This window comes from Ochotona princeps, chromosome 13, assembly GCF_030435755.1.
Source record: "Ochotona princeps isolate mOchPri1 chromosome 13, mOchPri1.hap1, whole genome shotgun sequence".
Lineage (NCBI taxonomy): Eukaryota > Metazoa > Chordata > Mammalia > Lagomorpha > Ochotonidae > Ochotona > Ochotona princeps.
The window spans coordinates 18030339-18046269 of record NC_080844.1 but is presented as its reverse complement, the minus strand read 5'-3'; the positions used below and the strand labels follow the sequence as shown (position 1 = coordinate 18046269).

The 15931-nt window shown below is 39.2% G+C and overlaps 1 protein-coding gene across 6 annotated transcripts in view; it reads right to left on the bottom strand.

The window, feature by feature from the left end:
• The window catches only part of SGMS1 (sphingomyelin synthase 1), a 285858-nt gene that overhangs the window by 86142 nt on the left and 183785 nt on the right, over window positions 1–15931 (bottom strand). For 4 of the 6 annotated variants that reach the window (XM_058671229.1, XM_058671232.1, XM_058671231.1 and 1 more), the window contains one exon: window positions 10710–10790. The gene's annotated coding sequence lies outside the window, so the exon portion shown is untranslated. Of the gene's footprint in view, window positions 1–1404; window positions 1486–2273; window positions 2386–10709; window positions 10791–15931 lie in introns of those variants that run through there. The other 2 variants (XM_058671235.1, XM_058671233.1) reach the window with 2 other exon arrangements.

Here is a 15931-nt window from a genome sequence, read left to right as displayed (position 1 = left end):
ATAGGTAAAGTTTTAGCACTCACAGTGTGCCTTTCATGAAGTCACCACTTTAAAAAAAGGATTAAACACCAACCTCAGTGCTAACAAAAATTTAAGAACAGTTCACACAGTATATATAAACCATGAGAGGGCTATGCTGGCACAAGATTCAGCCACTACAGACCCACGGTTTCATCCCGCTCTGGGTTTTCCAGCGAGAAAGCCTGAGCTGTACTCTGTGGGAGGAGGAAGAATACAATTTGATTCAGGCAGAAAGCAGCAGAAAGTAAATAGAAAGGTTGGCAACTCCAAAGCAGCCACATGTGTCAACTGGCTCATCAAGAGGCGGGCTTGCTCAGTTAATATCTGAAAACCAAGAGGTTCCAAAGTAAACATATCATTCCTTGAACTTTGATATTTTGGCTCTAGTATAATAAGGAGCTCCTAAATCACTCAGATGCATTTTCTGAATCAAGAACGTCCTCTGGATCATTTCACACAGAAAAATTAACGCTATTTTAGGAGTGACTGGAGCCACACGGGAAAAGTAACAACCTTTAAGCGCTAACTTCTAACGTAAACTAACTGTGAAATTTAGAGCAGGTTATGTAACCTGAGACTCTTTCCCTGTAAGACAGGATAATACCTCCACTTCCTAACACTGGCATGAAAACTACATGAATTCATAGATGCAAAGAATTTCAGTCTCTGAGAAATGGAGATACTGAAACGCTCAGCTTTGTCACAATTGTTTGGTAATATTCATCAAACTTCAACTCAATTATCTTCAGATTTTGGATATATTAGATGACTTGAAGTATTTTCCTATTCTCACCACCTGTGGGGGCTTGTCCAACTGCCCCATGAACTTGAGAACACAGGCTTTCAGGCCTCTTCCTGCTGTTTCTTATAAGGAAGAGAATTTCAGGTAATCACCTTTCACAGAGGCACTTAATCAGGTAAACTCAAAGCAACTGAGCGTAACAATTAGTCTATGGGCTTGAAAACTGTTCCCAGGAGGCAACGGCAATAAACTCAGGTTTCCAACAATTTAAATTATTCCACTTAGATGTTATTTTTACTAGAAGTTTCCCACATGACCCTAAAAAAAAAAAGGAAAGAAAGAAAAGAAAAAAAGGCAGCTGGAAAGACTTTTCTTCCTCTCTCCATGACTGCATATGGATTGCATCAGGCTGTGGTTTCAAACATGCAATCGTGATACCACTCATAATTTGTTAATTCATACTCATAAATTAATCATTCCACAATTTCCCATCACCTTTTACTCTACCAGGACAGCTTCAGCCTGCCTTTTCACACACCATCTAGGTTTCTAGTGATAAGCATGTCTCTGTCACACTGTGACAAGACCATATCACAAGTCTGCTCTCCTCATACCCTAGTCCCCAACATTTGCAAAGTTACCTGTACTGTACAGATGCACTTGCTAATTTCTTGCATAGAAAAGCAGATTTTTCAAAGCAGCTCAGTTTCTTTGTATATAATCTGAAAGTGATAATGTACTTAATGAGACAAAAGTGGAATCATTTGTGGCACTGAGGGAAAAGACTTTAGAGCTCCTGAATCCTATTTGAGTACAATTTAAGTAAAACTAGCCATAGCAAGAGAAATGGTTGGGGGGGGGGGGGGGGCAGATGCCATGCCTTTTTCTTTCATATATTTATTTCCACAAATTCCAAAAGAGCATTTACCTAGGCACCCTCAACAGAAAGCACAAGAACAGATTAACCTGCTCAGTACAAAACAAGGTAAGCACGTGCTTCCTTTGGCACTTGACACCAAACTTACTTACCAACTAGCCTCTAAGCAGCCAGAGAAGTTAGCGGAAGAACCATCTTCCACAGAGTCCGCATTTGAAGACGGCGGGGAGCCCCCAAAACGTAAAACCACCAAACTATAAATACAAGCCCATTCTCTCAAAACCTCCATAAGGAAAGCAGGCAACATCAAACCTGATCCCTGGAGGAAAGACCACAGCAGTCAGCATTCCCCCACACTTGCCCCAGCGCGCGGTCCCACCGAGCACATCCCGATCTTGGTCAGCACCTGCATAGGGCTTTCTCAGGTGTAAACCGTCCCTGCCTACTCTATCAAGGTGGGGTGTTGTTCAAAAGTGAGTTCCTTTCGCTTCCCTGGAGAAAATACAGCTCTGACTGGGATAGGGCTATTTTCTGGAAGGGAGGAACGGTTCTTTCTGTCAGGTCCCACAGTCTGAGTGCGTTCCCCGAGAGCATTTTAATGAGCCACAGCATCCCAGAAGGAGCAAAACTTACAATCTCCTGTCTCCAGAAGCTTTGCCTCTCCCCGGAAAGTTGCCGGGACTAGAAGTTGCGTGCAGCTCCGGAGCGGTCCGCCTGCCCCAGTACAGACCGCAAGGCAAAGGCGGCGGCGCGCGGACCCTCCAGGCCCGCGCGTAGTGACCGCGGCGCGCTCGCCGGCGCCCTGGCCCGAGGACCGAACGGCGAGAGGACGCACAAAGCTGCTTTGGGACGGCGCGAGCTGCAACGCTAAACTCCAAACTCCTCCGAGGCTCCAGCAGGGAGGTCGCGGGTGTTGCCGGACAGCCTAGGCTTTTTGGAATTCAGGGTGTGGCCCTCTGCCGGAGCAAAAAAGAAATGAGTCAGCTCGTTCCGTCTTAACCAATAAGCATGTTCACTGTCGGCTAGGGCGGAACTTTCCTTGCTTGATTTATATCAGACTTAGCAGCTTTTTACAGCCTTTCCTCCCCCCTTCCCCCGCTTCTTTAAGCCTTTAACAATTTCACTGTAACTCCCAGAAAATCATAGGTTGCCTTTTAAGATCCCTTAGGAAACAAGGATTAATCTTGCTAATGATATGTGATCAGTGGATGTCTGTTTAGATTCTGTTGGTAAAGTTCTGGAATTAGGGATTCTGGTGCAAAGTGCGTGGGATCTGACCTCTGACACTTTTTGTACGACCTTGTTCAAGTTCAATGTCCGCAAAGAGGTGGAATAAGCTGCCTAAATCTAATGCTATGTAACAATACAAGCACAGTGTTAGCACCATGCTGGACATATAGAATGCAAATGTTAAAAGCAAACTGTTTCTTTTCTATTCGCTAGTGTTTGTCCTTTGGCAAGAAAACTAAGACGTTTTGGGTTTAGGTTTCTTAGATTTGATGTTATTATGCAATGGAAATTTTATTAGTAGCATAAGCCCATAGTTAAGCCATTTTTTTTTTTTAAATAAGGGTGACTTTGGAACTATTTTACCTGGATCACTGTGCCCTTAACATTATTTTTGGAATAGAAATATTTAAAAGAAACTTTAAGTAATATGGAATTAGCAAGTTAGAGGATAACACAACTGCTTATTGCTGAGGGTTCGTTAAGAAATAAATTGCTTGGGCCCGGCGCGATAGCGTAGTGGTTAAAGTCCTCGCCTTGCACGCGCCAGGATCCCATATGGTCGCCGGTTCTAATCCCTGCGGCCCTGCTTCCAGTCCAGCTCCCTGCTTGTGGCCTGGGAAAGCAGTCAAGGATGGTCCAAAGGCCTTGGGACCCTGCACCAGCGTGGGAGACCCGGAAGAGCTCCTGGCTCCTGGCTTTGGATCGGCGCAGCACCGGCCATTGTAGTCACTTGGGGAGTGAGTCATCGGACGGAAGATCTTCCCCTCTGTCTCTCCTCTCTGTATATCTGCCTTTCCAATAAAAATAAATAAATCTTAAAAAAAAAAAGAAATGAATTGCTTAATACTGCTGGTAGTTTCCACACGGAAAGAGAAACGTTTAAGTTACAAAATATTTGGAGGAGAGCTCAAATTTAATTTTCTTGTATTTGTTTAGAGCAAGTTTTCTTCAAACACTCATCAGCCAAGAATAAGGCACAGAGCAAGATGGAAGCCTTTCCTATAATGCTACTTTCTCCAGAGCAGCCCCCAGTGCGGCAAGAACACTGTAGCAGGAGCCCAGGCCCACCTTCCCTGCCCCAGTTCCAACAGTCAGTGACCAAATGAAGTGCTTCATTCTTTGCTGAGTATCCTGGAGCTCTCCAACTGGGAGATCAAGCTATGGTCAAAAGGAACAAAAATAAGCTAGGCCTATCACCAACATTTATCCTGAGTGGTAGGTACATAACCAGAATGTGAACTTGGGCATGTGTAAACCTTTCAACTCTCATGTTCCTCATAGAGGTAATCTTACTCTCCTAGACATTTTAAATTTTGGAACCACCAGGGCCCTCTTCCTTTCTCTCTTGACAACTCATTATCAACAAGTATAATATGGAGGCTTCTTTCCTACCAAGACCAGTTCTCCCATTCCTGGTTCAGGCATGCCTCATTCTCTGACTCCAGTGTCACGGAAGCTGAGTGGCTGCTACCTGCCCTTCCACCTGGAAAGCCTCCCCACACATCAGGACCATCACATGATAAAGGTCAAAGTCCAGTGTGCCATCATGTCATAAACCTTTACTCTCTCAATCAGTTAAAGAGCTGTAATTTTATAACACAGATCAAAAGGAAAGCAATTTGCTTCATGGAAAACTTTCCTTAAACATTCACATAAATTAATGTGTTTAAGAGCATTGACTTTGTTAAGATTATTACAACTAATTATATGGGATAAATAATATGGGTGGCTGCTACCACAAGGACAGCAGCTGTTTCACAGGAGAAGACTACACGTACATATGAAATGTGAACAACCTGGCTAGCTTCCTAACACTGCAACCTGAAAAATGTAAGTGTGTGTGTGTGTGTGTGTGTGTGTGTAGACATGCATGGATATTTTCAGACATGGTAGAGGAAGGGAAGGGTAACACATACAGATGCTCCTCCATTTATGGTGGTGTTATGCTCTGAATAATTTATCATTAATTGAAGGTATCTAAAATATATCAAAAATATATGCAATACACTTAACTTCCCAAACTTCTCATCTTAACACAAAACACTAGAATATTGGTTACCTTCATCATCTCATGACTGACTCTGGAGGGCCTAGCTCTCTGTCACTGCCCAGGATCATGAGAAGGTATTACACTGCATACTGCTGGCCCATGAAAAGATCAAAATCTAAAATACACTTCCTGCTAATGCAAACTGCTTTCATGCCACTGAAGTCAAGGCCACTGAAATTAAGTGGAACTCTCCTGCATTGGGGAACATCTGTCATTTGTTAAAGATTTAGCCAAGCTTAAAATTCAGAGTAGGAACTCCCTACTAGGCTCCATTACTGGTAACGCAAAGCACTGAAAAGATGTTTCCAACAATTTTTGGTGTTTCAGAAAACACTACCATTCCAGTGGAGTCAGGACATTTTCCTTTCTAGGATGCCTTTGTGACCTAAAATTAAAGTATAAGGTACAAAGGATCCTCAACAGTTACCCAAAAAGTAAAGAAAAAGAAAACAAGTGGCAATTAATCCATAGTTCCACTGCATCACACTAAGGAGTCATTCAAAAACTGACTTCCACTTCTCCATCCCAATATTTTAAAAGCCCTCTGCAAAACCTCCCACTGGTTTCCATGTACCCCAACCCCCACCATGCTTTCCTTCTGATGATGCCCAGTTTATATTGTTTTCTACTGTGTATTCACTCACTCTTCTCTGGCAATCCTTGCTTGCAGCCCAATCCCTGGGGGCTCCCCTGGCAGTACCTTATTTATGCCTCTGTTTCTCAGCTAACTTATAGTATCTTAGCATCTTCCTTCTTTTAGAGATCCCTGACCTTTCAGTCCTTCTCCAAGTGGCAAAAGCCCATCCAAGGCAGACCGTGTTTCTGAGGCTTTGCATCCCCCAGGGCCTGGCAGATTCTGAATAAATAGTCATTGTTGTTGATAGAATGATGTTTAAGTTATGTAACAGCCACCAAGGAGAAAGGAAAACTTTTCCTTTGACTAATGACATATCAAAAATAAACAAATATTATAGCTGTTCACACCAGTTGGCAAGCAGAACTCAAGCAGCAGATGCATTTTCTGCTCTTCCGGAAAAGTTCCAACAATGCAAAATGCTACTGAGAAAGCAAATCCACATTTCCTAAAAGGAAGTGGAGTTTACAAAACACTGTCATCCCTTAAAATCTCAATTCCCCAAACAATGAGCCCCTGAAGAGAACACAGGCATAGGGAAAAGGCATTTCGTCTTCCCTTTTATGCAAGGGTCTTACACTTCATAATTTTGCCAAAATACTTTATGTTCATGTCCTAACCACAAACATCTACCTGTTCCTACAAGTGTTCCTAACCATAAGTGGTAACAAAGGACAGTTATTTAAAGTAACTAGTAAGTACCAGAATCAAATTAGGTATGTATTTGTTTAAATACGTTAAAGTCAAAAGCTGTGGGGTGTTTGCATGAAAGTCACCCGCCTCCATGCAGTAGTATCTACTGATTAGTGTTAACACAGTTCTGATTTTATAGAGATCAGAAGAAACATAACCACCATTCTCAAGAACCTACATCATAAATCAGATGTTCTGCTATACAATTGAATGCTTTATTATAATTGCCCATGACAAAGACACTGACTTCTTAAATAAACATTCCAAGTAAATACAACCAAATGCTCTTTAACTGGCAGGAACAGACATGGCAGTTGAAACAGTACAGGCAAGCTGCGACATTAATTCCGAATAGCTCAGCCACTGGAAAGACAGAGTAAGTTGGGCATTAGAATCCACTGAAAATAGTACTCCATGAGGAAAAGATGGCATCTTTGCTTCCACAGTCCAGATTTGTTCTCCTCTCCTGAAGTTTGCCTTCTGCTACTTAACTGCCAGTTCTGCCATGAAGAAGGACTACTATTCCTCCTGTACAAGACTGTAATTTTCAAAACATTCAAGAAGAACTCACACTGGTCTGTTTTGGTAGCATGCATCCATAACTGGGTGGTCTACATTAGGACATCTTGTTACACTGACTGGTGGCAAGAATAATTAAGTTCTCTTGAAAAAGATGGTTTCAGTTTCCCAAATATAGAGAGAAGGGCTCATCTGTATGCTGAAAAACTACCCATCAAGGATTTCCATTTTATGCCTAATGTGAGAGTTTTTGCAAGCAGTCTTCAACCTGGTAATAAATCACAATCTATAAGTTCACTTCTACAGTCTACAGTCAATGAACTCTTAAGTGACACTATACATTCTCTTATGACAAGATATCTATATTGTACACAGTGGATTCTCTGGCCAGTCCATAAAAATATATTTAACTAGTGATTTATAGGAATATCAATATTTCTAATATTGCATACAAACTCCATTTGTAAAAATTGTTCCTCTAGGAAAATGTATTTGAAATTCTAACTAGAACAAGAAAAACAAGCTCAGCTTAATTAACTGAGTACTAATAAAATAGTGACTTCAGTTTTACACAATTATTTTACATTTAATGCATATGCAACAATGCAAGACAGGTGTTAACAGCTACACTGTCCCCATGAGAAAACTGAATCTAGCACACTATATACATCCAGTCAATCATCAGTTTTAGTCAGAGCTAGCTTCTAAACCAGAAGTCAGCACCAAAGCTGAGACAATTGTATCTAAGAGTCAGAGAAGCCAGACAGATGTGAGCTTAAAGTGAAGAGACAGTGAGTGTTTCAGATTGAGTATGTGAAACAATACAGGACTGACTAGTGGGGTAGTGAAGCAAATTAACCAGACTTGAATCTTCAAGGAGAAGGCACCTCTCTACAGCTGAATAAAAGAAAACACTTCTCTTAGGTAAGCACTTAACTACCTTGACATGTGTACTTACATTAAGATCAACTAAAAAAACAAGGATTTATAAATGGCATTTTTATTTTTAAAATCTATTTTTCCTTATTTTTAAAAAGAAGGTACTACCTGTGTTAAAAATACATGCCTGAAAGTGTTTAAGGTGACTCAGATTTGCTAATATAAATGAAATGGACATGTCTAGCAACACAGTAACGATAATACTCCTGAGTTTTTCATTTTTTCCACATTTAAAGTGCTTCCCAATTAACACTACTAACATCCATAACTTAGTAAAAGGTATTTTGATAAAAAGGCATGGACCATGAATTAATCCAATCTCTTCTGTTCTGGAAGTATTCCTTGATCTGGTACATGCTTGTGGCTACCCAAATCACTGCTCTCTCTCCTCCATGTCCTATGAATTTATATAACTTTTATCACATCTACCACATATGGTTTGAAATTGTAACTTTCTATGTTCAGGGTTGACTATCAACTCCTACAGTATAAGAAGTTTGCCTGAATTGTTTTGGGATCCACTGTCAAAACCTACTGACTCCTAAGTAACCAGCCAACCACTCAGTTTGTCGACTGAATATAACAAGACTAAAGGCTACATGCCCTTCAGGGCTCTCTGCAGGAAAAGTAAATTATATTGGGGATGTTCATAAGTAGCCCAAAGTCCACTCTGGGCACACAGATGATAACATATTTGTATAAATCAGAATTCATTATCTTGATAAAATCTCTGCAATTACCATTCCCATATTTGCTTTCAAAGCTACCAAAAACACCCTACTGAACTTGAGGAGCGCATGGGAATTATTTCATAACCTAAAGGCAGGTCTCAGATATAATATGAGCTTTCACATAAAAAGGGCAAGAATTACTTTTGTAATATTGTAATAATCCCCTAACTCAGCAGAACTATAAACACCTTTTGTTTTAAGAAGAAATAAAGGAAATGAATGTTTTGTGAGTGTGATTCAGGGAACTGGCACAAATGAATGTTTTGAAATATCCAAGCATTCTTTTTTAACATTCAACAAAGAGTTTTAAGAAGTAGGTGGGTGAGTGTAAAAACAAAAATAATCAGCACAATCTTACTTGTTCCTTAGCAATTTCAGGCTTCAATTGTTCCTTTCTAAAGAGTAAATTAGAGAACTGAAGGAGAAACTAGCTCCAGAAAAAACATTGAGATACCTGATCCACTTTTCTTTCTTCCTTCAGGTTGCTGGCTAATACTTTAAACAAGTCAAGATGAACTTCAAACCGCCTAGGTTTTTTGTTTTTTGTTTTTTTTCCTCTTTTAGCAGGCAACTTACTTGTCACCAGGAACTCACTTTTCAGTCAAATGCAAAGATATATGCCTAAGTTTTTCCTACTGGAATTTGAATGTGAAGGAGCCAGGGAAAAGAACAGGAGGGAGTTAGGGGTTAGCCCACAGTGTAATCCATCTCCCTATGTTCCTGCTCCACAGTCAGAACAAGCCAAGATGGAACACAGCCATCATCTCAAAAACTCCCTTCTGTCCTCAAAAAATACTTTAAGTCAGTACTTCTTTATAAGGATTTTTTAAAACAGTCATAGAAAATGTGCATTATGAAAAAAAAGGTGTACACTTCAAAAGTTTCTGCAATAAACTTATGTTCAATTATATTTTTCTATGAGTTTGTTAATATCTCCTCATATATTCAATTCCAGAAGCTTCATGAACATAAAAGCTTGGATCATGCCAATTACTGATTTAAATCAAGCCTTTTATCAACCAAATCAAACTTTTACCACCAGGGCCAAAACAGACAACTGAAAAATTGTGGCTTCCAAATGTCCTTTTCAATGACAAACTTATAATCAATGTATGCCACAAGCAGGGTATACCAGTTCACTAGAGCCAAGTGTTCATTTCTCAGGAAATCTACCAAGTTCATTATAAATCATAGCTATAACTAACAGTAAAATTATGTAAGCTTACAAATTTTTTTAATTTTACTAAAATTGAATGTGATGATAAAATTGATTATTTCCTCATAATTACTTTATTACTCATGCTACTGATGCTATTTGCAACTAATGTAGTATGTAATTGGTAGAAAAGAATGTAATGGTATGCTACAATCTTCAGCAACTTTCCTTTGCAACTAGAAATCAGACAAAGTGGCAGTATTTACAATATTGCAACTGGCAAGCACTAGAATCCCTTCTGGCACAGTCTTCTTGTTTACCTGTATACACCCCCTGCAATGTTAACTGTCACTAAATTCTAGCTGACCAATCTTTAGTGTTAGAATAAGACCTTACAAATTGTAACTCATAGTACAAATGTAAAGAAAGAAAGTAACTTCATTTACTGTAGTCGTAAAATGTACCAACCATGGCACAAATTACTATCCACAGCCTCTTATTTAAAAAAAAATTTTCATTAAGTTAACCCATGCATTCATGTTGTCATCATAATGTCATCATAATGATCAAAATGAACTATGTGTAAGCATCAGATAATTCACACTAATGTTTCTAACATTTAAGAAGTGACATACATGAGATATATGGAGCAAGGGTCGAGCAAGAGCTCATGTTATTCATATTCACCAAGTTTACTCATATTTATTTCTAAATTGTGGCCACAAAAGGTACCTGAGTGAGAAATGGAGTACAAGGAAGTGCTAAGACCAGGAATTCTGCATTTCAGAAGGGTCATGCCAAGCTTAGCTACTGACCCCAAGAAAGTGATCCCTTTGCAGTTTTTCAAGATCGTATGTTCTAGTCACCCAACCAATGTAATCAAAATAATATACCCCACACCAAAAAATACACATATACATATGTATGTACAGATTGAAATGTTATCATAAATTTCCTTTTGTGTAAGAAAATATTTTAGGTGTAAGAAAATATGTTGCATTCAAGTTATTCTCCTTTTTATTACTTTATGTGATATTGATTTTTTTACCATGATTTCTTAAGAAAAATTTAATCATTAATCAAAATAATTCCAAAGACTTAATGATAATGCACTTACAGATTATTTTTTAAAAATCTTGTCATCTTGGCTTCCTATAAGCTACTGGCTTCTCCCATTGTTTCAGTATATTTCCATCACCTGTCATGAGAAAAAGAATCTGATCAGTTGCATGTTTCGTGAAGCCCATCTCTTGGTCTCCACTACATTTGCCTTTTCTTTGAAGTCCAGCCTTCTCTTTCCTTTATTTCCCCCCAAAACAAAAAAGGAAAGAGTACAATAACCTAAGTCACCTTTGAGAGGAAAAAGGTAAAGAACAGTATTGTCATTGTTGGGATGAGGAACTCAAAACGCTGTCCATTATGTATTCAGGAAAGTGATTTTCACTTTGTTTCCCAGGAGCCAGAATTACCAAAGTAACTCACTGCTCTCTGCACCTCCTCTTCCCAACACCCCCTCCCATTATTAGTCTCAAAAGTGAGTGAATAAATTGCCTGGGAGGATCAGCTTAGTGGTTCCCACAACTTGGAGACAGACGAGGGCCTCCCTCCTACAGCAGCCAGCTTTCACTCAGTAGCCAGAAGGAGGGTTGCCTGCTTCTAAGGGCCAGCTGTCTCTCCCTACTTCTCTCTAATGGTCACTGGGGAACTAGTCAGAATTCCTAGTGTTGAATTCATGTTTTAGTTTTAAAGCTAGAAATATGACACTTATGAAAGTTCTCCAATCCTGCTTTATTAGCATTTAATCTGATTTCCTTTTAATTCTTGCTATTTCTCAAACTGCTTAAGATGTAGAGGAATGGGAAGATGAGTAATCAAGTCACCAAAACCACCAACATCTCCCAAAACACATCACACAACACAATCCTACCACTTACTAGCCTTGTGATCTTAGGAGAATCATCCGTCTTCTCCCAGTCTCAATGTCTTCATTTCTAAAAGATTAACTATATCCTACTACATCGTATGGCAGTGAGGATAACAACAGAATATTTGTATTACAACAATACAATATATCATTTATATATATAAAATCTACCCAAATCACAAATGCTTTGTCCAAGACAGGTATCATCTCTGTACAAAGAACATCCAATGCTTAGTGACGAGAATAAATATATTATCCAACTGTCCAGTTCATCAAATATCAGATTCCCATAATTTGTGGAATAATGGAATATGCATAGCAATGTTTTTCTAGGAAGTCATTTAGTCTCATACTTTAGAATTTTAATTTCACAAGATTCTCAAGAACTGAGATAAGATCTTAGCTTTCTTTCCCTCTGCAGAAGGGACTAAAACAAAAATGTTCACTTCTATCAGCTATTGCAATTATTGCTGATTTTACACAAAGACCATCTGACTCCAAGTAGACAAGAGAGATCTAAACAGCAATCTCAGTTAACTTTTGTTACTTGAAAAGTTAATATTAAATGGGATTACATCAAACTAAGAAGCTTCTGTACAACAAGGGAAATAATCAACAAAGCAAAGAAGCAATCAACAGAATGGGAGAAAATCTTTACACACTACATAAAAGACAGGGGACTAATATCCAGGATTTACAAAGAATTTCAGAAATGCAGTGCTAAACAAACAATTATACAAACTAAAAAAAAAACCTAAAATAAATAGACAAGCAACAGAAAGTAGAGTTTGAAATCTGACAGGAAAGAGCTGGCGTGGATTGGCTCATGCCTCGCTGGGTGGGACACAAAGATTAGTTACTCCTCACCGTGGTGTTGAGGATTTTCCTGCACCCCCCCCAAAAAAAACAACAAAAAAAATGTGTTCTGCACCTTAAATGTCGACAAATATCTTGTTAGAGTTATAAGCCAGTCTAGATTATCCTAAAATCTGCCAAGATCAGCAAAATCATACTTCAACACAACAAATGGCTAAATACTAAAATGAAATAGACATGAGACAGCTGAATGGTACCTTGCAGCCATTTTAAGGTATACAGCAGCCGGTCCTGAAAATAAACTAAAATTGAAATGTCAATGAACTAATCATAGGTTGTGGTTAGGACTTGTTTTTTTTAACATACTGGTTACTCAAAACCATATCAATTCCATAATATTGCAAATTGCTGTTGATGTTATATTGGGACTCTTAATTGACTGGGATGATATTCTACCAGCTCTAACTTCGGACCAGAAATGGTCTCCCCAAGAAACTGTTCAACCCATCTGGACAATAAGTAGCTGGACTCTATGCTTGGTATATGTTTGCAAGGAAAGAATCTTGATTGAATTTGAACTGTAATACTGCATCAAGGTGGAGGAATCCACCGGGGGGGGGGAGAAGGGGGGGGTATTCCCAGAGCCTATGAAACTGTCACATAATGCAAAATAATTAATAAAAAAAAAAAGAAAGAAATGCAGTGCTAACAAAACAAACAACCTTGTGAAGAAATGGGCAAAGGAAATGAACAGGCATTTTTCAAAAGAACAAATACAAATGCCTAATAGACATATGAAAAAAAATGTTTCAGGCTACCTTGCTACTAGGTAAATAAAAATAAAAATCACATTAAGGTTTAACCTAGCTTTAGCTAGGCTGGCCTACACTCAGAAATCTACTAACACATACTGGCATGTATGTGGGGTAAAAGGTGCCCTACTCTACTGCTGGTGGGAATATAGGCTAATGCAACTGCTATACAACTGAAAACTAATCTACTGTATGACGCAGCTATCTCACTTCTGGGAATACAGCCAAAGGAATTAAAATCTGCATATGAAAAAGTGACCTGTACCATATATTTATAGTAGCACGATCCACAATAAGAAAGACATGATGACATCTATCCCCCCATGGAATACTACTTAGCCATTAAAATAACAATATTCTACAATTTGTAACAAAATGGTCCCAATTAGAGACTACTATGCTCAGTAAAATATCCCAAATCCCCAAAGGACAAATATATGTTCTGTCTGATATAAGGCATCCTGCATTCAAAATACATGATAAAGAGCTACATAGGTAATCATGTATATACATATATTCTCATAAATGAACTGTATAATGGAGACCAGCATACTGGGAAGTGAAGATACATTGCAGAATTCATCTCTACTCCCAAATAAAAGGAGGACTCTTAGTGAAACTATTAAATATACCTTAACAATAGGATATTAAACTACCATTGTCTATACCCACAATGCCATGATACACTAAATACTAGAATGTTAGACTTGTCATCTTTGTTGAAGGGCTATTGTAATAATATAGGGGAAAACCCTGGGGAGGGGAGATGAAAGGTGAAGGGGAGAATTCCTGTACCTATGGAAACATATCATGAGAAATAATACAAGTCAATATTAACTTACAGAAGAAACTATTATGTGGGAGGTTTGAAAATTTATGAAAAAATTGGGCCCAGCGGCGTGGCCTAGCGGCTAAAGTCCTCGCCTTGAACGCCCCGGGATCCCATATGGGCGCCGGGTCTAATCCCAGCAGCTCCACTTCCCATCCAGCTCCCTGCTTGTGGCCTGGGAAAGCAGTCGAGGACGGCCCAATGCATTGGGACACTGCACCCGTGTGGGAGACCCGGAAGAGGTTCCTGGTTCCCGGCTTCGGATCGGCGCACACCAGCCCGTTGCGGCTCACTTGGGAAGTGAATCATCAGATGGAAGATCTTCCTCTCTGTCTCTCCTCCTGTCTGTATATCTGACTTTGTAATAAAATAAATAAATTTTTAAAAAAAAAGAAAATTTATGAAAAAATGAAATTTAAAAGTTTATATCACTGCAAACGTGTTTTTTATAAATCTCTGAGTTTTTCAGGCTATGCATTTTGCCCATAAATCTTTTGAACTCTTTGTAACTAGCATGGCCCCATCGATACATTGAGGGACCATGAGAACTTCACCTCAGTTATCTGAAGAACAAAGAAACATCAATTTACCCAAACCATGGTGGAGAAGGGAATGGAACACATTTCCGTAAATCTCCAGTTTTCTTAGTAACAAAGAAAGAGCTTGTCATCACCAATAAAACAGCAGGTAAGCACTAAAGAGTCAAAACCAGGTGAATATACCAAACATAGAGAGGAAAATATTCTTTGGCTTGGTACGGCTTTACATGCCTGGCCACAATACAAGAAGTCTTTTAGAAGCATGGGAAATGCAGAAGGTCTCATAGAAATATGAAATACTTAGGCCTGAACTACACTCAGCCATTTAATTTGCCTAGTAATTTACTCTTTCCTAAGGATCCAGTTCTATGAAATAAGGACAACAGTTCATACATTAAAGGGTAGTTACATAATGTAGAGATAATATATGAACAGTGCCCATTGGATAATAACTTCTCAAAAGATACCTGCAATTACTATGCTTCTTGTTACAATTCCAGCAGAGGATTATTTGTAGCAGTGGTAAAAGAAGCTGCTTCAAAGGCTGGCGCTATGATCTATCAGGTTAAGCCTCAGCCATGGGTTAAGCATCTATATGGACTGTTCCAGCAGTTCCAGTTGCTCCACTTCTGATGCAGTTCCCTGCAAATGGCCTAGAGAAGCAGTGGAGAAGGCCTAATGCCTTGAGCCCCCGAAATGATGTTCTGGCTTTGGACCAGCCCAGCCATAGCCACTTTCGCCATTTGAAGTGTGAAATAGTGGATGGAATACCTCTCCCTCTCCTCCTCCCCTTTTTTCTCTATAATTCTGGCTTTTAAATTAATTAATTAATCAAAGCTGCTTCAAACTCCCATGTTCTCCATCAGGGTGCATGGTTCATGTTTCAGCACCTTTCTCCACTTCCAATCTAGCTTTCTGTTAATGTGTACTATAAGAAGCGGCAGATGATACAGCTCAAGTGCTTAGGTTCTGCCATACATTTGAGAGACACAGATTGAGTTCTAGGTTCCCAGCTTCAATCTGGCACAGCCATAGCTATTATGGGCATCTAGGGAATATATTAAGAGAATATATTAGGAGATGGAAGATATTCTCTCTCCCTCTCTTTCTCTCTCTCCTCTCTTCCCTCCTTCAAATTTCTTTTGGAATGGACACTATCTTCTAGGACATAGACTGCATGCTGCCCCATGTGGAAGGACACAGCATAAAAACCAAGAGCAATCAAGAGTTAGGTGGACCTAAGCCTTTGAGTCTCCTTTATACTAAATACCTAGGTCACTAAGATGACTGGGTTCCTCTCTGAGAGAAAATGTCCTATGGTCATGAAAAACATGTGGTGTAAGTCACATATAATTGGATTGGCCCTGAGAACCTTGGGCCTGTTGTTCATTTCTCTAAACCTTGGTTTTTTCATCTATA